Raw genomic sequence first — 27,273 nt, forward strand, 5'->3', positions numbered from 1 at the left:
AACAATGGGTTTATCATACACACTGTAAGGAGAGTGATCACTTAAGATAAGCCATCACCAGCAGCAGGGGGGGGAAAGGAGGAAAACCTTTCATGGTGACAAGCAAGGTAGGCTAATTCCAGCAGTTAACAAGAATATCAGAGGAACAGTGGGGGGTGGGGTGGGAGGGAGAAATACCATGGGGAAATAGTTTTACTTTGTGTAATGACTCATCCATTCCCAGTCTCTATTCAAGCCTAAGTTAATTGTGAGCTGTAGCTCATGAAAGCTTATGCTCAAATAAATTAGTTAGTCTCTAAGGTGCCACAAGTACTCCATTTCTTTTAGTAATACCAGGATACAAAATATATCGGAAGCACAGAACAGGTCGTGCTGGCAGGGGAGGAGCACTATATGTGACAGAAAGCGTAGAATCAAATGAAGTAAAAATCTTAAATGAACTAAACTGTACCACAGAATCTCTGTGGAAAGTAATTCCATGCTCGAATAATAAGAATATGGCGGTAGGGATATATTACTGACCACCTGACCAGGATGGTGAGAGTGACTGTGAAATGGTCAGGGAGATTAGAGAGGCTATAAAAATAAAAACCTCAATAATAATGGGGGATTTCAACTATCCCCATACTGACTGGGTACATGTCACCTCAGGATGGGATGCAGAGATAAAGTTTCTTGACACCTTAAATGACTGCTTCTTGGAGCAGCTAGTCCTGGAACCCACAAGAGGAGAGGCAATTCTTGATTTAGTCCTAAGGAGAGCACAGGATCTGATCCAAGAGATAAATATAGCTGGATCGTTTGGTAATAGTGACCAGAATATAATTAAATTTAAGATCCCTGTGGTGGGGAAAACCCCACAGCAGCCCAACACGGTAGCATTTGATTTCAGAAAGGGGGACTACACTAGGGTGACCATATGTCCCGTTTTGGCCGGGACACTCCCATTTTTAAGCTCTGTCCCGGCCGTCCCAACTTTTATGAGAAGAATGGACACTGGTCCCATTTGCTCTTCCCAACTGATCAGCTGGCAAGAGCAAACAAACAAATGCCCAGTTTACCGAAAAAGTCAGGCACACCCACCCGGGGTGCAAAAAGAAATGTTGAGGGGGGCAGCACAGATCCTGGGGGGGACAGCCTCAGCACTGGGTGTTGTGGAGGTTGGGGGGGGCTCAGCCCCAGCCCTGGGTGTTGTGGAGGTTGGGGGCGGGGGGTCAGCTCCAGCTCCAGCCACAAGTGGGAAGTATGGGACTTGTGACGTGAGCCCCAGCCCTAGCCACATGTGGCAGGGGGCAGGTGGCTTGGGAGGGGATCAGCCTTAGCCGTGGATGGCATGGGGCATGGAGCTGGGGGGCAGTCAGACCCAGCCCCAAGCGGTGGGAGTGCTCTGGCTAGCCTTACAGGTGGGGCGGGGGCGCTGCTTGAGCCCAGCTGTCCCACTTTAACTTTAGGAAATATGGTCACCCTAGACTACATGAACATGAGGAAGTTAGTTAAACAGACATTAAAAGGTACAGCATCAAAAGTGAAATCCCTGCAAGCTGCATGGAAACTTTTTAAAGACACCATAATAGAGGCTCAACTTAAATGTACACCCCAAATTAAAAAGCACAGTAAGAGAACCAACAAAGTGCCACCGTGGCTAAACAACAAAGTAAAAGAAGCATGAGAGGCAAAAAGGCATCCTTTAAAAAGTGGAAGTTAAATCCTAGTGAGGAAATAGAAAGGTGCATAAACTCTGCCAAATGAAGGGTAAAAATATAATTAGGAAGGCCAAAAAAGAAGGTGAAGAACAGCTAGCCGAAGACTCACAAAGTAATAGCAAACATTTTAAAAGTCCATCAGAGGCAGGAAGCCTGTTAAACAACCAGTGGGGCCACTGGACGATCGAGATGCTAAAGGAGCACTCAAGGACAATAAGGCCATTGCGGAGAAACTAAATTAATTCTTTGCATCAGTCTTCACAGATGAGGATGTGAGGGAGATTCCCAAACCTAAGCCGTTCTTTTTAGGTGACAAATCTGAAGAACTGTCTTAGATTGAGGTGTCATTAGAGGAGGTTTTGGAACAAATCGATAAACTAAACAGTAATAAGTCACTAGGACCAGATGGTATCACCCAAGGGTTCTGAAGGAACTCAAAAGTGAAATTGCAGAACTACTAACTATAGTCTATAACCCATCATTTAAATCAGATTCTGTACTAAATGACTGGAGGGTAGCTAATGTGATGACAATTTTTAAAAACGGCTCCAGAGGTGACCCCCAGCAATTACAGGCCAGTAAGCCTGACTTCATAAAGTCAAACTGGTTGAAAATATAGTAAAGAATAATATTGTCACACATACATATGAACATAATTTGTTGGGGAAGAATCAACATGGTTTTAGTAAAGGGAAATCATGCCTCACCAATCTACTAGAATTCTCTGAGGGGGTCAACAGGCATGTGGACAAGGTGGATCCAGTGGATATAGTGCATTTAGATTTTCAGAAAGCCTTTGACAAGGTCCCTCACCAAGGGCTCTTAAGCAAAGTAAGCTGTCATGAGATAAGAGGGAAGGTCTTCTCATGGATTGGTAACTGCTTAAAAGATAGGAAACAAAGGATAGGAATATATGGTTAGTTTTCACAATGGAGAGAGGTAAATAGTGGTGTCCCACAGGGGTCTGTACTGGGACCAGTCCTATTCAACACAACTCATAAATGATCTGGAAAAGGGGATAAACAATGAGGTGGCAAAATTTGCAGATGATATAAAATTACTCAAGATAGTTAAGTCCAAAGCAGACTGCGAAGAGATCTCACAAAGGTGGGTTACTGGGCAACAAAATATCAGATGAAATTCAGTGTTGATAAATGCAAAGCAATGCATATTGGAAAACATCATCCCAACTATACATACAAAATTAGCAGTTTTGTTCAACATTTTCATTAATGATCTGGATGATGGGATGGATTGCACCCTCAGCAAGTTCACAGATGACACTAAGCTGGGGGAGAGGTAGATACGCTGGAGGTAGGGATAGGATACAGAGTGACCTAGACAAATTGGAGGACTGGGCCAAAAGAAATCTGATGAGGTTCAACAAGGACAAGTGCATAGTCCTGCATTAGGACGGAAGAATCCCATACACCGCTACAGGCTGGGGACCGACTGGCTAAGCAGCAGTTCTGCAGAAAAGGACCTAGGGGTTACAATGGATGAGAAGCAGGATATGAGTCAGCAGTGTGCCCTTGTTCCCAAGAAGGCCAATGGCATATTAGTAGGAGCACTGCCAGCAGATTGAGGGAAATGATTATTCCCCTCTATTCGCCACATCTGGAGTATTGCGTCCAGTTTTGGTCACCCCACTACAGAAGGGATATGGACAAACTGGAGAGAGTCCAGTGGAGGGCAACAAAAATTATCAGGGGGCTGGGGCACATGACTTACGAGGAGAGGCTGAGGGAACTGGGGTTATTTGGTCCACAGAAGAGAAGAGTGAGGGGGGGATTTGATAGCAGCCTTCAACTACCTGAAGAGGGGTTCCAAAGACGATGGAGCTCGGTGGTGGCAGATGACAGAACAAGGAGCAATGGTCTCAAGTTGCCATGGGGGAGGTCGAGGGTGGATATTAGGAAACACTATTTCACTAGGAGGGTGGTGAAGCACTGGAATGGGTTACCTAGGGAGGTGGTGGAATCTCCATCCTTAGAGGTTTTTAAGGCCCAACTTAACAAAGCCCTGGCTGGGATGATTTAGTTGGGGATTGGTCCTGCTTTGAGCAGGGGGTTGGACTAGATGACCTCCTGAGGTCTCTTCCAACCCTAATCTTCCTGCATAAAACAACATTTAGGGTGAGAAATTACTATTTGTAGCCAATTTCTTTTTAAGCCTCATTTGCAGGTTTTGTTTTATTTGCTCAGTAATCTGGTTGTTCCATTTGCTATCCCTTATAATCACTTAAAATTTACCTTTTGTAGTTAATAAACTTGTTTTTTGTTTATTCTAAAACCCAGTTTGTGCAATTCATAACTGGGGTGGCAAAAAGCTATGGATATTTTCCTCCACATTGAGGGAGGGGACGAATTTCATGAGCTTACGCTGTATAGATCGCTATACAATGCAAGAGAATATCATTTTGGGTTTACACTCAGGTGTGTGCACCTGAGTGCTGGGCAATCCCCCAGATGAGTCCTCCCACACAGAGCTGATTGCAGACTGGGTGTGTCCCTACCTGTGTGTGTGCTCGAAGGGGGCTTGAGAGCCTGTCACAGCAGCACAGAGTAAGGGGAACCCAGGCTGGTGGGATTCCACCTCTAAGGGTAGTGGAATCTCCACCCTTAGAGGTTTTTAAGGTCAGGCTTGACAAAGGTTTTTAGAGGTTTTTAAGGTCAGACTGCTGTGCTGGGCATCACAAAATGGGGAAGAGATGGCCAGCCCTCTGTAGAGATAGAGGTGGTTAGGGACTATTTAGAAAAGCTGGACGTGCACAAGTCCATGGGGCCGGACGAATTGCATCCGAGAGTGCTGAGGGAATTGGCGGCTGTGATTGCAGAGCCCTTGGCCATTATCTTTGAAAACTCGTGGCGAACGGGGGAAGTCCCGGATGACTGGAAAAAGGCTAATGTAGTGCCCATCTTTAAAAAAGGGAAGAAGGAGGATCCTGGGAACTACAGGCCGGTCAGCCTCACCTCAGTCCCTGGAAAAATCATGGAGCAGGTCCTCAAAGAATCAATCCTGAAGCACTTAGAGGAGAGGAAAGTGATCAGGAACAGTCAGCATGGATTCACCAAGGGAAGGTCATGCCTGACTAATCTAATCGCCTTTTATGATGAGATTACTGGTTCTGTGGATGAAGGGAAAGCAGTGGATGTATTGTTTCTTGACTTTAGCAAAGCTTTTGACACGGTCTCCCACAGCATTCTTGTCAGCAAGTTAAGGAAGTATGGGCTGGATGAATGCACTATAAGGTGGGTAGAAAGCTGGCTAGATTGTCGGGCTCAACGGGTAGTGATCAATGGCTCCATGTCTAGTTGGCAGCCGGTGTCAAGTGGAGTGCCCCAGGGGTCGGTCCTGGGGCCCGTTTTGTTCAATATCTTCATAAATGATCTGGAGGATGGTGTGGATTGCACTCTCAGCAAATTTGCGGATGATACTAAACTGGGAGGAGTGGTAGATACGCTGGAGGGGAGGGATAGGATACAGAAGGACCTAGACAAATTGGAAGATTGGGCCAAAAGAAATCTAATGAGGTTCAATAAGGATAAGTGCAGGGTCCTGCACTTAGGATGGAAGAATCCAATGCACCGCTACAGACTAGGGACCGAATGGCTCGGCAGCAGTTCTGCGGAAAAGGACCTAGGGGTGACAGTGGACGAGAAGCTGGATATGAGTCAGCAGTGTGCCCTTGTTGCCAAGAAGGCCAATGGCATTTTGGGATGTATAAGTAGGGGCATAGCGAGCAGATCGAGGGACGTGATCGTTCCCCTCTATTCGACACTGGTGAGGCCTCATCTGGAGTACTGTGTCCAGTTTTGGGCCCCACACTACAAGAAGGATGTGGATAAATTGGAAAGAGTACAGCGAAGGGCAACAAAAATGATTAGGGGTCTAGAGCACATGACTTATGAGGAGAGGCTGAGGGAGCTGGGATTGTTTAGTCTGCAGAAGAGAAGAATGAGGGGGGATTTGATAGCTGCTTTCAACTACCTGAAAGGGGGTTTCAAAGAGGATGGCTCTAGACTGTTCTCAATGGTAGCAGATGACAGAACGAGGAGTAATGGTCTCAAGTTGCAATGGGGGAGGTTTAGATTGGATATTAGGAAAAACTTTTTCACTAAGAGGGTGGTGAAACACTGGAATGCGTTACCTAGGGAGGTGGTAGAATCTCCTTCCTTAGAGGTTTTTAAGGTCAGGCTTGACAAAGCCCTGGCTAGGATGATTTAACTGGGACTTGGTCCTGCTTTGAGCAGGGGGTTGGACTAGATGACCTTCTGGGGTCCCTTCCAACCCTGATATTCTATGATTCTATGATTCTATGAAAGCCCTGGCTGGGATGATTTAGTTGGGGATTGGTCCTGCTTTGAGCAGGGGGTTGGACTAGACAACTTCCTGAGGTCCCTTCCAACCCTGATATTGTATGATTCTATGACAGGCAGGCTCAGTGGGACCCCAGCACATCAGGTGGCACCTCAGAAGGGGGGCCAACCCATCACACATGATACACCCACATTTGGAATAGTGCATGCAGATGTGGTCACACCATCTCAAAAAAGACATATTGGAATTGGAAGAGGTTCAGAAAAGGGAAACAAAAATGATCAGGGGTGTGGAATGACTCCCATGTGAGGCTCTGAACCCTGGGTCCTCTCTGACCAGAACGATTTTTGTTGTTTTTTTATTTTTTAAAACTGTCGGTGAGCTGAAAGCCAGTTGTTTGCCCAGCTGTAGGAGGCAGGGCCCCCGCAAGGTGTGAGGGGAGAGCTGGTATCGGACTGGCTGAAAATCACTCGTCTGGAAGGTCTCATCCAATCTCCTTTAGAAGATGCTCTTTACCTGGTATGCAGGCCTGGGGGCCAAGGGAGCAGCAGATGCTCATCCCCTCTGCAGGTCTCCTGCTGGCCTAGCAGCCCTTCCCCATCACTAGCTCCTCTGGGTGAATGATTCCTGTGGCCAATGATGAAGGCACCAGTGCTCCCTGTCTCATGGCTCGCTCCTGTTTGCCCATTGCCTGGTAGCAGCCAACAAAGCCCTCCCTGTGGGTGTGCGTCGGCAGCAGGAAACCAGAGCGCTCAGCATTAGCCCCGGCCAGCCCCAGCTCCGAAGGGAGCAGGAACCATCGTACCGCTGGTGTGGGTGCGTAATGCACACCCAGCGCCTGGAATGGCAGAGTGCAGAGGCCGGATCTAAGCAGCTGCAATCGCAGCAGCTTCACACTCTGTGTTCCTGTCCCCGCCTCCCTGCAAGCTGCAGAGTTTCCACGTCTATGACGGAGGAGAGGGGCAGACAGGTGGCATGCCCCCGCTGCAAACAGGACGTGCACCCATGTTGCTTTGCACATCCCCCCTCCCTGCTCCCCAGGGGCTATGCATTCTTTAGCAACCCCGTCTGAGCTATGGAGGTGAAGAGGCTGGGAGGCCCTCACCTGCCCCATGACACGTGGGGCCATGGAAGCAAACAACAAGCAACAGGGAGACTCTGCCTGATGCAGCCAGGACATTTTTCATCCACTGGGAAGGGGTGGCCAAGGCTGCTCCAGGGAAGAGATGGGAACCCCACAGCATCCTCCCAGCCGAGCCCCATGCTGGGTCCCTTCTGCCAACAAGAAGAACAGGAGCACTGAAGAGGGCACCAGGCCAGGGCAGCAGAGAAGCTTTGAGAGGAGATACTGTCCTTGGGGTCTGGAGGGGAGAGCCAGTGCCCTAAGGAGGCCATCATAGGACCTAATTACATCAGCCACACCATAAGAGGCTCATTCACCTGCACATCTACCAATGTGATATATGCCATTATGTGCCAGCAATGCCCCTCTGCCATGTACATTGGTCAAACTGGACAGTCTCTACGCAAAAGAATAAACGGACACAAATCAGACGTCAAGAATTATAACATTCAAAAACCAGTTGGAGAACACTTCAACCTCCCTGGTCACTCAATTTCAGACCTAAAAGTCACAATTTTCCAACAAAAAAACTTCAAAAACAGACTCCAATAAGAAACTGAAGCATTGGAATTAATTTGCAAATTGGACACCATTAAATTAGGCTTGAATAAAGACTGGGAGTGGATGGGTCATTACACAAAGTAAAAACTATTTCCCCATGCTAGTTCCCCCCCACACACTGTTACTCACACCTTCTTGTCAACGTTTGAAATGGGCCATCCTGATTATCACTACAAAAGGCTTTTTTTTCTCATGCTGATAATAGCCCATCTTAATGAATTGGTCTCGTTACAGTTGGTATGGCAACACCCATTTCTTCATGTTCTCTGTGTATATCTATCTTCCTACTGTATTGTCCACTGCATGCATCTGATGAAGTGGGTTTTAGCCCACGGAAGCTTATGCCCAAATAAATTTGTTAGTCTCTAAGGTGCCAAAAGGACTCCTCGGTTTTTTTTGTCCCAGATTGAGGTGTCAATAGGGGGAGGTTTGGAACTAAAGACTCTGACCCAATGAGTCTGCCCTGCCCTATGGAGGGAGGGAAGGTGTCTCAGATTCCAAGGCCAGAAGGAACCATTGTGATCATTAGTCTGACATCCTGTATAACACAAGCTGGAGAGTTTCCCCCAAATAATTCCTAGAGCAGATCTGTTAGAAAAAGATCCAGTCTTGATTTTAAAATTGCTGGCTGGAGAATCTACCACGACCCTTGTAAATGGTTCTAATGGTTAATTACTCTTATCATTAAAAATATACACCTTGTTTCCAGTCTGACTTTGTCGAATTTCAACTTCCAGCCGTTGGATCATGTTAGACTTTCCTCTGCTAGACTGATGATCCCATTATTAAAACTTTGTTCCCCATGTAGATACTTATAGACTTTGATCAAGTCACCCCTTAACATTCTCATTGTTAAAATAAATAGATTGTGCTCCTTGTGTCTATCAATATAAGGCAGTTTTCTAATCTTTTAGTCATTCTTGTGGCTCTTCTCTGACCCCTCTCCAATTTATCAACATCCTTGAATTGTGGGCACCTGAACTGGACACGGATTCAAGCAATGGTTGCACTAGTGCCAAATACAGGGGTAAAATCATCCATCTGCTCCTACTCGAGATTCTCATTTATGCATCCCAGGATTGCATTAGCTCTTTCAGCTGGAACAGTTTTTATAGTGGGGGTGCTGAGAGCCATTGAACCAACTGTAAACCCTGTGTATGACTGAAACCACTTCAAGCCAGGGGGTGCAGCAGCCCCCCTAGTTCCAGCACCTATGGGCCACAGCATTACATTGGGAGCTCGTATTCAGCTGATTATCCGGCACGACCACCAAATATTTTCTTGTCATTGCTTCCCAGGATACAGTCCCCCATCCTGTAAACATGGCCTACATTCTTTCCCCCCACATGTATACATTTACATTTAGCCGTATTAAAACACACATCGTCTGCTTGCACCCAGTTTACCAAGCGAACCCGATCTCTCTGAATCAGAGACCTGTCCTCTTCATTATTTACCACCCCCACCTCACCCCCCCAGGCCCAATTTTTGTGTCATCTGCAGACTTTATCCGTGATTATTTTATATTTTCTTCCAGGTAATTGATAAAAATGTTAAATAGTGAAGAGCCAAAAACCAGTCCCTGCTGGCCTCCTTGGAAGCACACCTGTTGCATGATGATTCCCCATTGATAGTTACAGTTTCAGACCAATCAGTTAGCCAGTTTTTAATCCATTTAATGAGTGCCATGTGAATTTTATATTGTGCTACTTTTTAATCAAAATGTCCAAGTCCAACACTTTAGAGGTCTAAGTTTATTATGTCAACACTAAACCTTTATCAACTAAACTTGTAATCTCCTCAAAAAATGATATCCGGTTAGTTTGACAGGATCTATTTCCATAAGCCCATGATGATTGGCATTAATTACATCACCCTCCTTTAGTTCTTTATTAGTCAAGTGCCATATCTTGCTTGGGATAGATGTCAGGCTGACAGGCCTATAATTACCCAAGTCATCCCGTTGACGCTTTTAAAAAACTGGCACATTAGCTTTCTTCCAGTCTTCTGGAACTTCCCTAGTGCTCCAAGACTTATTGAAAATCAACATTAACAGTCCAGCAAGCTCTTCAGCCAGCTCTTTTAAAACTCTTGGATGCAATTTATCTTGACTTTCTGATTTTAAAATGTCCAACTTTAGCAGCTTCTGTTTAACATCCTCCAGAGATACTAGTGGAAAAGAAAGAGTGTTATCCTCACCATATGATGAGACAGCATGATCTATTATTCCCCAAATACTGAACAAAAATATTTATTGAATACCTCTGCCTTTTCTGAATTATTATTGATAATTCTACCATTTCCATCTAGTCATGGACCAATGGTTGAACATTTCTAAAGTACTTTGAGATGCTGTGGTGTGTAGGGCCAGAGATGGGGTCCATCAGCTGCAGTGTTGGGATCTGGACTTCTGTCACCCCAAAGTCTGAGGGTGTTTGGATCCCCTCAGCAGCATTGATTCAGCCCAGAACAACCTAAATACTTTACTGATAGATAGATAGATAGATAGATAGATAGATAGATAGATAGATAGATAGATAATCTCTGGATCTGGGTTTTTGGATACCCAAATCCTCCTTTGCTAACTGGTCTCTCCACATGCACAAAGAAGGCCCCTCTTCTCCCACCAGCCTCGGACATGGAACAGTCTCTGGGATGGAGCAGAGTGGAGGACAAGCTGAGGCATTTGCAGATGGGTGATCCCCGTGGTGCACACATGTGCCCACAGCTTAAAGACTCATTCAATGAAATACAGCAAGACTGCCGTGCCCAGAAGCCACCTGTTATGCCAGCGCTGCTAATACACTTCCCAGCTTTAGCATCAGCTGGGGCCATGACCCTCCGTTTGCTGTGTGTGAAGGGAATAATGCTACGTGGATTTGAGATCAAAATTAATGAAACAGTAGAGTGAATCAAAACCACGTCCCAAGGGGATTACAATGCGATGGGCCATGCAGGCCCAGGGCTAAGCCTCAGGGTTTAGCTGGAGCTTTCATTAAAGCTGGGGCCATCAGCGCACTGGGTGGGATGGGGATACACAGGGAACTAGCAGACCAGCGGGGAAGCAGCTGCCAGAATGGACATCGCAGACCAGCCCTTATCCTGGCAATATCAACACACACACACCCATCTACATGCACCGTGCATACACCCCCCCCCCATATACATGCACTGCACATGCACACAACCCCTTGTATACATGCACTGCGCACACACACACCCATTTATAAACATGCACCACACGTATCTCTACATGTGCATCTCACACACACGCACAACACTGCATACACACACACACAACACACACACCCCCATGCACATACACACATACCTGTATCTCTGCCTCCTTTGAGACAGCTCCTGAGCTGGTGTAAATTGCAGAGTTCCTCTGGTTTCAGTGGAGCTGCACTAACTGACATGAGAATCTGGCCCTGTTCACGCACTGTGGGCTGATTTGCTTCTCACGCCCCCCAGTTTAAACCAGTCTAACGCTACTCCCTCCCTGTGCTGGTGCTAAGCCCAGCGCAGGAGCAGAGGGGTGGTTTGCATCTCCCTAGACCAGTGGTCCCCAAACTTTTCAGGGTTGCACCCCCCTTACCCCTGCCCTGTCTTCCCCTCCCCCTCCCAGAGAGAGGGCCAGAGCAGGGCTGTAGCTCCAGGGGGCGGGAAGGGGTGCTCAGGGGTAAGGGGCTGAGGCTGTGACTGCAGCTGGGGGTGGGGCTGGGAGTGGGGCCAGAGCTGGGTTACAGTCTGGGGCCGAGGCTGGGGGCAGGGCCGGAGGAGGGGCCAAGAGATGGGGCTGCAGCTGGGGGTGGGGTGGAGCAGAGCTGGGAGCAGAGTCGGGCTGGGTGGCGCACCCTACCTGCCCTCCCATGGGGGCTGTCCCGGACCCCCTGGAGCATGGGAACCCGCTGCCAAGCCCCCTCCTGCCGCCCTCCTACCCCCTGCACCAGGGAGGGCCACGGAGCCCAATACAAATAATTCAGAGGTCAGGTCCTGGCCCATGTGCACTTGGGCATCTTGCAACAGGATACAGCTGGGGTAATGCAAACACACCCATTGCAGATTGAGAAGGAAGCAACGTGCCTGCCTTTGCCAGCTGGCAGCTCGCTCACATAGAATCATAGAAGATTAGGGTTGGAAGGGACCTCAGGAGGTATCTAGTCCAACCCCCTGCTCAAAGCAGGACCAATCCCCAGCTAAATCATCCCAGCCAGGGCTTTGTCAAGCCTGACCTTCAAAACCTCAGGACTGGAACACCTAGTTGAAAAGGGACCCTGGAGGCTGCTAAAAATCCAGTTGGTGCGGGGTGGCAGGCTCCCTACCTGGCTCTGCGCAGCTCCCCAGAAGCAGCGACATGTCCCTGTAGCCCCTAGATAGAGGCACTGCCAGGGGGACTCTGCGTGCTGCCTCCGCCCTGAGTGCTGGCTATGCAGCTCCCACTGGCTGGGAACCACGGCCAACGGGAGCTGTGGGAGTGGCGTCTGCAGGCGGAGGCAGCATGCAGAGCCACCTGACTGCGCCTCTGCCTAGGAGCCGAGGGACTAGAGCCTAGCCTAGAGCCCATACCCCCTCCTACACCCCAACCTGCTGCCTCAGTCCAGAGTCCCCTCCCACATTCCCACATCCCACATAAACCCCTTGGCCCCAGCCCAGAGCCCCCTCCTGCGACCCAAATGCTCATCTCTGGCCCCACCCCAGAGCCCGCACGCCCAACCGGAGCCTTCACCCCCTCCCTTACCCCAATCCCCTGCATCAGCCTGGTGAAAATGAGTGAGGGTGGAGGAGAGCAAGCGACAGAGGGAGGGGGGATGGAGTGAGCGGGGGTGGGGCCTCGAGGAAGGTGTGGGGCAAGGTGTGGGGCAAGGGGGTTTGGTTTTGTGTGATTAGAAAGTTGGCAACCCTCTTCTGAGCAGCTCCACGAGGTGCATAGGGTTGACCCATACAAGTGAGGTCAGTACTCGGTCTGCCGTCCTCCCTGATGGAAACCACATGGACTCCAAATGCTCCGCTCCATTCAGGGGCAAGGCAGAGGTGTGGGGCGCAAAGCACTGAGCCCAGGCAGGTGCAGCACTGGCGGGAAGGATACAGAGCAGCTGATCCTAGCAGGAGACCATGGCATAGACAGCAGGGCTGAGCAGGTGGCTCCTTTGGGAAAGTGATGTATGATTTCAGCTCAGTGATTCATGCCCCAGCCCTGACTCCTTGGTCCGGCAGGAGGAAAGAAAGGAGCCGTGCAGGCCTAGCGGGCTGAAGGTTAGCAGAAGGGGAAGGGGGGGAGTGGGAAAGGGAGCAGAAGGGAAAGGCTTAGAGATAAATACACTAGCAAATCCCAGTAATCAGATAATAAACTTCCTCTGAGCTAAATGGGGCTTTTCTGCTGAGTTCAAGGCCGGGGCGAGTTACTAATACAGAGAGACACAACCCCCAGGTACACATACACACCAACACAACCACAGTAACACAGCCCCAGATGTGTCACTAACACTGGGGGACACAACCCCTGGGTACACATACACCCCAACACAGCCACAGTAACACAGCCCCGGGTGCGTCACTAATACAGAGAAACACAACCCCCAGGTACACATACACACCAACACAACCACAGTAACACAGCCCCGGGTGCGTCATTAATACTGGGGGACACAACCCCTGGGTACACATACACCCCAACACAACCACAGTAACACAGCCCCAGATGTGTCACTAATAGAGAGAGACACAACCCCCAGGTACACATACACACCGACACAACCACAGTAACACAGCTCCAGGTGTGTCAGTAATACAGAGAGACACAACCCCCAGGTACACATACACCCCAACACAGCCACAGTAACACAGCCCCAGGTGTGTCACTAATAGAGAGAGACACAACCCCCAGGTACACATACACACCAACACAACCACAGTAACACAGCCCCGGGTGCGTCATTAATACTGGGGGACACAACCCCTGGGTACACATACACCCCAACACAACCACAGTAACACAGCCCCAGATGTGTCACTAATAGAGAGAGACACAACCCCCAGGTACACATACACACCGACACAACCACAGTAACACAGCTCCAGGTGTGTCAGTAATACAGAGAGACACAACCCCCAGGTACACATACACCCCAACACAGCCACAGTAACACAGCCCCAGGTGTGTCACTAATAGAGAGAGACACAACCCCCAGGTACACATACACACCAACACAACCACAGTAACACAGCCCCGGGTGCGTCATTAATACTGGGGGACACAACCCCTGGGTACACATACACCCCAACACAACCACAGTAACACAGCCCCAGATGTGTCACTAATAGAGAGAGACACAACCCCCAGGTACACATACACACCGACACAACCACAGTAACACAGCTCCAGGTGTGTCAGTAATACAGAGAAACACAACCCCCAGGTACACATACACACCAACACAACCACAGTAACACAGCCCCAGGTGTGTCACTAATAGAGAGAGACACAACCCCCAGGTACACATACACACCGACACAACCACAGTAACACAGCTCCAGGTGTGTCAGTAATATAGAGAGACACAACCCCCAGGTTCACATACACCCCAACACAACCACAGTAACACAACCCTAGGTGTGTCACTAATAGAGAGAGACACAACCCCCAGGTACACATACACCCCAACACAGCCACAGTAACACAGCCCCAGGTGTGTCACTAATAGAGAGAGACACAACCCCCAGGTACACATACACACCAACACAACCACAGTAACACAGCCCCGGGTGCGTCATTAATACTGGGGGACACAACCCCTGGGTACACATACACCCCAACACAACCACAGTAACACAGCCCCAGATGTGTCACTAATAGAGAGAGACACAACCCCCAGGTACACATACACACCGACACAACCACAGTAACACAGCTCCAGGTGTGTCAGTAATACAGAGAGACACAACCCCCAGGTACACATACACCCCAACACAGCCACAGTAACACAGCCCCGGGTGCGTCACTAATACAGAGAAACACAACCCCCAGGTACACATACACACCAACACAACCACAGTAACACAGCCCCAGGTGTGTCACTAATAGAGAGAGACACAACCCCCAGGTACACATACACACCGACACAACCACAGTAACACAGCTCCAGGTGTGTCAGTAATATAGAGAGACACAACCCCCAGGTTCACATACACCCCAACACAACCACAGTAACACAACCCTAGGTGTGTCACTAATAGAGAGAGACACAACCCCCAGGTACACATACACACCAACACAACCACAGTAACACAGCCCCAGGTGTGTCACTAATAGAGAGAGACACAACCCCCAGGTACACATACACACCGACACAACCACAGTAACACAGCTCCAGGTGTGTCAGTAATATAGAGAGACACAACCCCCAGGTTCACATACACCCCAACACAATCACAGTAACACAACCCCAGGTGTGTCACTAATAGAGAGAGACACAACCCCCAGGTACACATACACCCCAACACAACCACAGTAACACAGCCCCAGGTGTGTCAGTAATACAGAAAGACACATCCCCAAGGGACTAGGGATGCCAGGTGTCTGGTTTTCAACTGGAACACCTGGTCGAAAAGGGACCCTCACGGCTTTGGTCAGCACTGCTGACCGGGCCGTTAAAACTCCTGTCGGCAGCACAACGGGGCTAAGGCAGGCTCCCTGCCTGCCCTGGCTCCGTGTGGCTCCCGGAAGTGGCTGGCATGTCTGGCTCCTAGACACAGGGGCGGCCACAGGAGCTCTGCGCGCTGCCCCTGCCCCAAGCACCGGCTCTGCAGCTCCCATTGGCCAGGAGCCGTGGCCAGGAGCCAATGGGAGCTGTGGGGGTGGCATGCCTCCAAGCCCCTCTGACTAGGAGCCGGATATGCCAGCCGCTTCTGGGAGCCGCATGAGGTAAGTGCCGCCAGGCTGGAGCCCACACTCCGAACCCCCTCCCGCACTCAAACCCCCTGCCCCAGGTCAGAATCCTGTCCCGCACCCAAACTCCCTCCCAGAGCCCACATTCTGCACTCCCTCCCGCACCTCAACCCCATGCCCCAGCCCTGAGCCCCCTCCTGCACCCTGAACCCCACATTTCTGGTCCCATTCCAGAGCCCAAGTGCCCTGCCAGATCCTGCACCCCAACCCCCTGCCCCAGCCCGGGGAAAGTGTGTGACAGTGGGGAAGTGGGGGGGAGGTATGGAGTGAGTGGGGGCGGGGCCTCAGAGAAGGGGCAGGACGGGGTGGGGTGTAAGATAAGAGGTGGGGCAGGGGTGGGGCAAGGGTGTTCGGTTTTGTGCAATTAGAAAGTTGGCAACCCTACCATGGACATATACCCACCAACACAACCACCATAACACGGCCCCGGGTCAGTTGCTAATACAGACATACACAACCCCTGGATACACATACATGCCAACAGAACCACAGTAACACAGCATTGGATTAGTCATTAACACAGAGAGACACAATCCCCAAGGACACATACACACCAACACAACACAGCCCCAGGTGGGTTATTAATACAGACATACACATCCCCCGAGGACACATACACATCAACACAACCACAGTAACACAGCATTGGGTGAGGCATTAATACAGCAAGACACAACCTCCAGGTATACATACACACCAACACAAATACTGTAACACGGCCCCGGGTGATTTTCAGATTTTCAAATGACCTCAGCTTGTTGGTGAAGAGCTCTCTTAAGACTCTGACCATGATTGTCATAGCGGGAGCTGAGCACTTCTGAAGGCCAAGTTTTATCATGGAATGCTGGACTCTTGAAGAAACAACCCTAAGTGACTTGCCCAAGGTCACACAGAATGTTTGTGGCAGAGCCACAAATCACGGGCGGCTCTCCTGAGCCCCAGTGGAGTGTCTGAACCACAAATCCATCCTGACCAGCACTTGTCTTTGTCACCATGATCAAGCTGAACAAGGAGCCACCAACCAAGAGCTCAACCTAGCCAGTGGGAAATCAATGACACAGAAATGCCATTCACTCCCATGTTGCAACACCACAGCCAGGATCAAAGGACATTACACTTCTGAGGACAGAACAAGAAGCAAAGGGCTTAAATTGCAGCAAGGGAGGTTTAGGTTGGACATTAGGAAAAAATTCCTAACTGTCAGGGTAGTTAAGCCCTGCAATAAATTGCCCAGGGAGGTTGTGGAATCTCCATCATTGGGGATTTTTAAGAGCAGGTTAGACAAACACCTGTCAGGGATGGTCTAGATAATACTTAGTCCTGCCATGAGTGCAGGGGACTGGACTAGAGACCTCTCCAGGTCCCTTCCAGTCCTACGATTCTATGATTCTATATAATCAAAGGCCAAGAGGAAGCCAGGATAGAACGGGAGCATGAACTCGCAGCATTAAGAAAAGCTAAGCCCGTATATAAGGCTTGTTTCAGGCTCCGAAGGACACAGAGCTGCCTGCACTGCTAACTCTCCAGACACTGCAACAGTAAAGACTAATTATGGGAGTAATCTGCATCCATGCAGCCCTTTGATCCTGGAGGAGTCTGTGACATCCTGGCACCCCAATATTCACCACTGTCATGTAATTAGGATATGTTTTGTACAAAGTATTCCTTGTGAGGTATCGTTCTAAAAGTCTTGATCTGCTTGACAGTAATATCTCATTGGATTCTATGTGCTATTGTCCTACATGAAGTTATGAAGTTGGGCTATGTAAGGGCTACTGAAATGTGTTCTGAGGTTGAAAACACCCACAAACAGCCTTTCAGGTACAACAATAGAAAGGCCAAGCAATATTAATGGCTTATTGAGGAAATACACACAAGCACAAGGATTACCCCGGGAACTGGGTACAATAAAAACCTCTCAGAGATAGCACTACACAATGGGAACTGTTTGACTCAGGTCATGGCAAAAGAACTTTCCAGCAAGTGGGAAGAAGATATAAAAGGGGGAAATGACATCATGGGGGTACCTCAATCTCCCTACAACCACACACTGGAAACACCTGAGGAACAAAGACTGAATTGGCGGGGAGGTGCTGGTCCCAGGTTAAAGAGAAACTTGGTGGACTGCTTGTATCATCAGTCAGGGTGAGAGATTACTGATTCAAATCCTATCTAGTATTGCAGGCTTAGTTTGCATGTTTGTTTTATTTTTTATGGTAATCTACTTTGATCTGTTTGCTATCACTTATAATCACTTAAAAGTTATCTTTCTGTAGTTAATAAATCCATTTTATATTTTACGGGAGCGTCGTTTGAAATGCAAAGGGAATAAATCTCATCTCATGAACAAGAGTTGGTGCACATCCACATTCCTTTGTAGAAGTGGTGGACTGGGTAATAAATTCATACTGGTTGGGTTTGGACCAGGGCAGGACGATACAGCTCTGGGGTCTTAGGCTGGGGAGCTGGGAGTATTTTGGCTGTATCCTCTCTATTATGGGTTCATGAGTGGCTGGTCAGAGCATTCATGAATACAGCTGGGTGTGGTCCCTGCCTGTGGTTGTTGGTGTGAGTTCAAGCTTGGAGGGCTTTGCAACTTGTCACACTGCAAAAGGAAACCCAGATTGGTGAGACAGAGGGCTCAGCTGTACCTCAGTTCCAGGCGACACCTCGGGGGGGACCTGTCACAGAACCCAAAGTGCTTTACAAAGCTGTAAAAGTGTCACTCACTCACCGCTGAAGTGGAGCTGGTTCTGGACTGGGTTGTGGCACCCATTTTGTGCTAGTGACACTGCAAAACAACAGTCTGATCCTGCCCCATGCAGAAGCTTTGTTGAGCAAACAGTGTGGGCCGGAGGAACATCTACCCCTCTCAGACGAGCATACCCTGGGTTCTCGTCTGGACTCCGCTGCTAATTTACAGTCGAACCATCTGAAAATCACTCCCCATTCTCAAATACTGGCCCAACATTAGCATTCTTCTGGAATGTCCCCAGTATTTCAAGATTTATTAAAAAGTAATATCAGCAGGCTATAGGTCTCCTCAGCCAGCTCTTGTAGGACTCTTGGATACAAGTTATCTAGATGTGATGGTTTGAAAACCTTTATCCCTAGTGGATAGTTAGCTGGGTTAGTCTTGTTTTTAAATGTCTCAAGCAATGGGGCTGCCATCCCTTCCCTTGGGAGATGATCCCACAGCCTGGGAGAGCTCATGGCTAGGAATGCTTTCCTGATATTCAGCAGCAATTTCTCAGCTTTAATTCTCAGCTCCCCCTCACTTCTAATGCCACCTCCTTGGGCCTCCCCTTGCTGTAGAGTTGCCAACTTTCTACTTGCACAAAACCGAACACCCTTGCCCCGCCCCTCCTCCTAGGCCCCGCCCATGCCCTACCCCTTCTCTGAGGCCCCACCCTCACTCACTCCATCCCCCCTCCCTCTGTCACACTCCCCACCCTCACTCACTCGCTCATTTTCACTGGGCTGGCTCACAATGCTGGGGTGCAGGAGGGGATGAGGGCTCCGGCTGTGGGGGTGGGCTCCAAGGTGGGGCCAGAAATGAGGAGTTCAGAGTGTGGGAGGGGGCTCCAGGCTGAGGCAGTGGGTTGAGATTTGAGAGGGGGTAAGGGCTCCAACTGGGGTTGCAGGGTCTGGGGTGGGGCCAGGGATGAGAGGTTTGGGATGCAGGAGGGTGCTCCGGGCTGGGATCGAGGGGTTCAGAGGGTGGGAGGGGGATCAGGGGTGGGGCTGGGGCAGGGGGTTGGGACCCGGGAGGGGGTCAGGGGTGCAGGATCTGGGCGGCGCTTACCTCTAGCAGCTCCCAGGAAGCAGCTGGCATGTCCCCCCCATCCCCGGCTCCTCTGTGTAGGGGCAGCCAGGCGGCTCTGCACACTGCCCCGTCCACAGACACCGCCCCCACAGCTCCCATTGGCTGCGGTTCCCGGCCAATGGAAGCTGCAGGGGCAGCACTTGGGATGGGGGCAGCATGCGGAGCCCCCTGGCTGCCCCTACATGTAGAAGCCGAAGTGGTAACATGCCAGCTGCTTCCTAGGAGCTGGGTGGTGCGGAGGCTAACAGGGAGCCTGGCAGCCCCATTGTCAGCAGCCTGGTCAGTGATGCTGACCAGAGCGCCAGGATCCCTTTTTAACCAGGCGTTCTGGACAAAAACCGGACACAGGCATCCTAACTTAGTGTTTGCTCCCTTCAGGCTCCGGCAGGTTGCTGTCACGGCCCCTCCAGCAGCTGCCACTTAGCCAAGCTGGACATATGTAGCGCTTTGAATCTTCCCCAGAGGGTGATCCCTTCAGGCCCCAGTAGATTTTGTTGCTCTTCTCTGAACTCCTCCCAGTTTGTTGCGGTCTCTCTGCGATTGAGTTGCCCAGAATTTAACACAATGGGGACAGATCCTCAGTGTAAATCTGCATTGCTCCTTTGAAGTCAATGTGCTGTGACAGTTTCCACTAGCTGAGCATCTGGGACTATGGGACTGATTCATTACCGAAATATTCACTGTCACAGGGGTGGGGTAACCCCAGGTCCGTGGAGTTACTCAAGCACCAAACTGGAGTGGTGCAGATGTAAATTAGGCTCATTCTCCCAGCTGTGGTCATGCCAGAGCTCTACAGAGACAGCTAACCCCCTCCCACCTCTAATGGGATACCTCCACATACTGCAGCCTCAAAATCACACTGGTCTTTCAATATCACTTGGCAAAGCCCCGTCTTATCTGCTTTCTACTATCAGCTCTCAGTCTGAGCCAGTTCTGCTCCCCAGGGGGTACCTGTGGTTTGGAGGATATTTCCCCAGTGTTAGGGGGCTTATTCCTTCACCCACTTACTTCCTTGGTCCTTCTTGCATGAACAGAGAGCAACAATACCCGAAGTCCAAAGGTGCAAACAATTCAATGTTTATTGGGGTGAACTTCCAGCAAGCATGATTCCAGTTTCTTTCCTCAGTGTCCCCTTTCCCAGCTCTGACACCACAGAGCCTTACCTGTGTCCCTGTTCCCATTCCCCCTTTAGCAAAACATGATTCCAATTTCCACCCCCATTCTCTGTTCCCATTCCCCCCCACCTTGATTGACTGCAGACTATATAGTAAAACTTGAGTTCTGCTTAGCTATACCTTAACGAATCATTTTCCTGAAATTTAACTAACCAATCCTAACGTATTGTAACATGATTATTTAACCAATTATATCCTACCACCTTAATTAGTTTACACCCAGCAAAATTAATTATACAGCAGACAGAAACAATCACAGAACCAGACAGAGATTATACAGAAAACAATAGCAAAGTGGGAACTATGATGACAAAACAATACAGAAGTGAGGATTTCACAACTATAAAGACATAAGGGTTTCCCAGCTGTGTCTATTGATAATGAGTTCTTACCGAACAGAAAACTATCAAACTAAACTTCCTTTTACATCCTCTAGGCTCTTCCCTTTCTCTGGAGGTGATAGATCGGATCACCTTCCTAACAGCCCCAGATTTCCTTATTTCAGTGTGACTAGTTTGGGATGTGAGGAGGTGACCGGTCGCTTCCTAGCTTATGGCTGCCCCTGCTGCTTAGCCAGAGATCTTAGCCTAAGAATAGGGCCCCAGACTGTCACTGTAAGAGAAGGCCCGTAAACAGGCAGACTGATTTTGATTCTTTCTTTTATTCCTCTAGAACTAGCTAAGTGATAAGGATACACCTACATTCTTAAAGTATAGGCCTTTGCAGACAGGCCTGAATATCTATATCCTAACACCCAGATGTATCAGTTAGTCTTATGCTGTCATTTATGATCTATGGGCCTGATTCGCATTTACTCTAAAGTCCATTTGTACCACTCTGGCCAGGCAAATGGGTTTTACCACAGGCATCAATTACCTGTAATGAAGACCAGGCCCCATAATTCTAACCTACCTACAGGGCCCTTTGTATTATTTTTCTCTCCTTAACTGGCGTGAGCAGTTCCTCTCAGTGTCATATCTTCTGTGAGGTTCATTAACATGTGATTTACTCCCACTTCCAAAGCATTAACCAAGGTGTGCGACTACAGCCAGGCCTGCTACAACATTGACCCCGACAAGATATCTCTCCAGACTCCATGCACGCACTGCTACTTAGCTGTTGGTTTATGGATCCTCAGGTCAGTAGCCAATTCATGTAAGACAGATCATGGCCCAGCCTCACTGAGTTAATATGATGAGTGGAATTTCACGAGACACTTATCAGATGATTCACTAAATCCAAATCCAGTGCATCTACCATATGCCCTTCATCCACTCATTTCTATAATTCAATCACAAAAAACGATGACATTAATCTGCCATGCACTGTTCTTAACAAACCTCCGGCTGCTTTGCTGTTTCCATTCCATTCCATTATTTTCTAGAGTTGTCGGCCACATTTCAACACAGTAAATGTTTAAGAGCTTTGCTGAATGGAGATGGACCACAGCCAACCATTTAAACTATAAAACCATCAAGGCTGTGGGAACTTTGCTACAGCAAATTTGTGTCCCAGTTCAAGGTGGCTGAGAAATGGCAATTATACTTAATGGGAAATTTTGAATAAAAACAATTTTTTAATTTTAAATTAAAAAAAAAAATTAAAAAAATTATGCTGGAAAGCAAAAACTCAAAAGAAAGGGACGAATGTCCCTTTCTGAACATTCTTTTTGGTTAAATACATTCAGCCTTCAGTTATATCTTGTAGTTTTCAAACCCCGAACCCAAATATTTTTACTGAAAACCAAAACAAATTTCCTGACAAGTGAAAGTTTTACCCAAAAAATTCAGGTTTTGTTGTCATAGAAAAATGTGCTTGTGGTCAAAAAGCCAACTTTCATCCAAATAAAAATAAAAAAGTTTTGATCAAAAGATTTCAACCAGCACTACTCCCAGTGCATATCATCTTCTCGTGTAGACAATGAGCTGTCTAGATTTTGGTCATACTGTTTATTAAGGTTCTTAAGAACTTAAGAATGGCCATACTAAGTCAAGCCAATGGTCCCTCTAGCCCAGTGTCCTGTCTGCCAACAGTGGCCCGTGCCAGAGGCTTCAGAGGGAATGAACAGAACAGGGCAATTAGCAAGTGATCCATCTCCTGTCATCCAGTCCCCCAACTTCTGGCAGCCAGAGGCTAGGGACACCCCGCACATGGGGTTCCCTCTCCCTGACCATCTTGGCTAATAGCCATTGATGGATCTATCCTCCATGAACTTATCTAATTTTTTTTTGAACCCCGGTATCTTCTTGGCCTTCACAACATCCCCTGGCAAGGAGTTCCTCAGGCTGACTGCATGATATGAAGTACTTCCGTTTGTTTGTTTTAAACCTGTTGCCTATTAATTTAATCACATGAGCCCTGGTCCTTGTTTTACGCAAAGGGGTAAGGTTTCAGAGTAGCAGCAGTGTTAGTCTGTATTTGCAAAAAAAAAAAAGGAGTACTTGTGGCACCTTAGAGACTAACAAATTTATTAGAGCATAAGCTTTTGTGAGCTACAGCTCACTTTATCGGATGCATTTGGTGGAAAAAACAGAGGGGAGATTTATATATACACACAGAGAACATGAAACAATGGGTTTATCATACACACTGTAAGGAGAGTGATCACTTAAGATAAGCCATCACCAGCAGCAGGGGGGGGAAGGAGGAAAACCTTTCATGGTGACAAGCAAGGTAGGCTATTTCCAGCAGTTAACAAGAATATCTGAGGAACAGTGGGGGGTGGGGTGGGGTGGGGTGGGGGGGAGAAATAACATGGGGAAATAGTTTTACTTTGTGTAATGACTCATCCATTCCCAGTCTCTATTCAAGTCTAAGTCAATTGTATCCAGTTTGCAAATTAATTCAGTTAATTAAATTAAATCCAATTCAGCAGTCTCTCGTTGGAGTCTGTTTTTGAAGCTTTTTTGTTGAAGGATAGCCACCCTTAGGTCTGTAATCAAGTGACCAGAGAGATTGAAGTGTTCTCCAACTGGTTTTTGAATGTTATAATTCTTGACGTCTGATTTGTGTCCATTCATTCTTTTACATAGAGACTGTCCAGTTTGGCCAATGTACATGGCAGAGGGGCATTGCTGGCACATGATGGCATATATCACATTGGTAGATGCGCAGGTGAACGAGCCTCTGATAGTGTGGCTGATGTGATTAGGCCCTATGATGGTGTCCCCTGAATAGATATGTGGACAGAGTTGGCAACGGGCTTTGTTGCAAGGATAGGTTCCTGGGTTAGTGGTTCTGTTGTGTGGTGTGTGGTTGTGGTGAGTATTTGCTTCAGATTGGGGGGCTGTCTGGCTAGTGGCGTTCTGTTATTTTCTTTGTTGGGCCTGCATTTGCTCCAACCCCTCAGACAGAGACAAACACCTACAAGAGCTCTATCATGCATTCCTACAACTACAATACCCACCTGCTGAAGTGAAGAAACAGATTGACAGAGCCAGAAGAGTACCCAGAAGTCACCTACTACAGGACAGGCCCAACAAAGAAAATAACAGAACGCCACTAGCCATCACCTTCAGCCCCCAACTAAAACCTCTCCAACGCGTCATCAAGGATCTACAACCTATCCTGAAGGACGACCCATCACTCTCACAGATCTTGGGAGACAGGCCAGTCCTTGCTTACAGACAGCCCCCCAATCTGAAGCAAATACTCACCAGCAACCACACACCACACAACAGAACCACTAACCCAGGAACCTATCCTTGCAACAAAGCCCGTTGCCAACTCTGTCCACATATCTATTCAGGGGATACCATCATAGGGCCTAATCACATCAGCCACACTATCAGAGGCTCGTTCACCTGCACATCTACCAATGTGATATATGCCATCATGTGCCAGCAATGCCCCTCTGCCATGTACATTGGCCAAACTGGACAGTCTCTACGTAAAAGAATGAATGGACACAAATCAGACGTCAAGAATTATAACATTCAAAAACCAGTTGGAGAACACTTCAATCTCTCTGGTCACTTGATTACAGACCTAAGGGTGGCTATCCTTCAACAAAAAAGCTTCAAAAACAGACTCTAATGAGAGACTGCTGAATTGGAATTAATTTGCAAACTGGATACAATTAACTTAGGCTTGAATAGAGACTGGGAGTGGATGAGTCATTACACAAAGTAAACTATTTCCCCATGTTATTTCTCCCCCCACCCCACCCCACCCCACCCCCCACTGTTCCTCAGATATTCTTGTTAACTGCTGGAAATAGCCTACCTTGCTTGTCACCATGAAAGGTTTTCCTCCTTTCCCCCCCTCTTGCTGGTGATGGCTTACCTTAAGTGATCACTCTCCTTACAGTGTGTATGATAAACCCATTGCTTCATGTTCTCTGTGTGTGTATATAAATCTCCCTTCTGTTTTTTCCACCAAATGCATCCGATGAAGTGAGCTGTAGCTCACAAAAGCTTATGCTCTAATAAATTTGTTAGTCTCTAAGGTGCCAAAAGTACTCCTTTTCTTTTTGCAAAGGGGTAAATAACACTTCCTTATTCACTTTCTCCACACCAGTCATGATTTTATAGACCTCTATCGTATCCCCCCTTAGTCATCTCTTTTCCAAGCTGAAAAGTCCTCGCCTTATTAATCTTTCCTCATATGGAAGCTGTTCCATGCCCCTCATCATTTTTGTTGCCCTTCTCTGTACCTTTTCCAGTTCTAATATATCTGTTTTGAGATGTGGCAATCAGAATTGCACGCAGTATTCAAGATATGGGTGTACCATGGCTTTATATAGAGGCAGTATGATATTTTCTATTCTTATTATCTATCTCTTTCCTAATGGATCCTAAAATTCTGTTTGCTTTTTTGACTGTTAGCACATTAAGTGGATGTTTTCAGAGAACTATCCATTATGACTCCAAGATCTCTTCCTTGAATGGTAAGAGCTAATTTAGACCCCATCATTTTGCACGTATAGTTGGATTATGATGTCCAATGTGCGTTACTTTGCATTTATCAACACTGAATTTCATCTGCCATTTTGTTGCCCAGTCACCCAGTTTTGTGAGATCCCTTTGTAGCTCTTCACAGTCTGCTTTGGATTTAACTATCCTGAGTAGTTTTGTATCATCTGAAAACTTTGCCACCTCACTGTTTACCCCTTTTTCCAGATGATATATGCTCTGGACTTGTGTCCCTGCACTGCTCTTCCTCCCCTACAATTAACCTGGTCTTACACACATCTATTCCAACACGGTGTGTACCTTACCTAGTGCCCCAATAGCAACGATATGGGTGAACCCTGACAATTACAATGCTCTTGAATGAACTCACAAAGGAAAATATCAGCTCTGGGTGAACACATGTAACAAAATGATCACTCTATAGCTGACCTCTCAGTCCTCATCCTCAAAGGAAACATGCACAGCACCTTCAAAAGAGGAGCCTGGGAGCTCAAATTCATAACTTTGCTAGACACTAAAAATCATGGACCTAATAAAGACTCTGGATTTATGGCTTATTACAACAATCTGTAACCCACTAACTCCACCCCCCGTTTTCCATCCTGTGACTACAAGGATGTTAACAGGCCACTTCACCTTGAATGGTCCCTTAAAATATATGCTAACACTGCTAACAATCTGTTCCACCTTGTATTTAGCTGTGACACTCTCGCTACCTTTCCCAGACCCAAAGAAGAGCTCTGTGTGGCTCAAAAGCTTGTCTCTCTCACCAACAGACGCTTTTCTAATAAAAGATATCACCTCCCGCACCTTGTCAATTGACCGCTGTTAGCATTGTTACTGATCCCTACAAGCACAGCTGTAGAAGACAGTATCAATGGTTATAAGAAACATATTGCATTATTGTACAATCCATAATAGGATGACTAGAGGGCAAGTGTGAAAAATCAGCACAGGGGGTGGGGGGTAATAGGTGCCTATATAAGAAAAAGCCCCCAAAATCGGGACTGTCTCTATAAAAGTGGGACATCTGGTCACCCTAATCCATAACAATTCACTAACCCTTTAGTCTATTGCTGCTATTATTCTAATAGCCGAGCGCCTCACCCTGTGAAATGCATTTGTCCCTCTAAACCCCTGGGTACAGAGCAGTGCTGGTCTCCCCACTGAACAGGTGGGAACTGAGATGTCACACAGGACATCTGTAGTGAAACAGAAAACTGAACCCAGGTCACCCAAACCCCAAGCTAGTTCCCAGACCACTAGGCTATCTATCCTCACTGAGCCTTTTCTAAACTATTTATAACTAACTGGACTCTTAATATCAAGTATGACCATGACTGTGATTGTACCAAAGTACTAGACAATTCAGAGAGAGCGAGAGGTGGGTCCTGTCTACACTACATTCAAACCACATTTTAAGGAGGTTGATTTTGTTGTGCAGATGGGAGCTAAGACACACAGAGCCAGTCCAGATCTATCCTCAGCCAATTCCACCCACACAACTCTCTAGCAAGTTCTGACTGATCAAGACAAACTGGCATTGGCTGCTTGTTGAGCCCAAGGGCAGGGCACCAAGGACCAGCACTTACAAATTAACACTTTCACCAGTGTCGTGCTGCACAGCCTCCCAGCACAGCTCACCCGCACCAGGCTGGAGGCGGGCAGAGGGGGAACGTAATAAAATCACTGCTCGAGGGGGCA

This window comes from Dermochelys coriacea, chromosome 26, assembly GCF_009764565.3.
Source record: "Dermochelys coriacea isolate rDerCor1 chromosome 26, rDerCor1.pri.v4, whole genome shotgun sequence".
Lineage (NCBI taxonomy): Eukaryota > Metazoa > Chordata > Testudines > Dermochelyidae > Dermochelys > Dermochelys coriacea.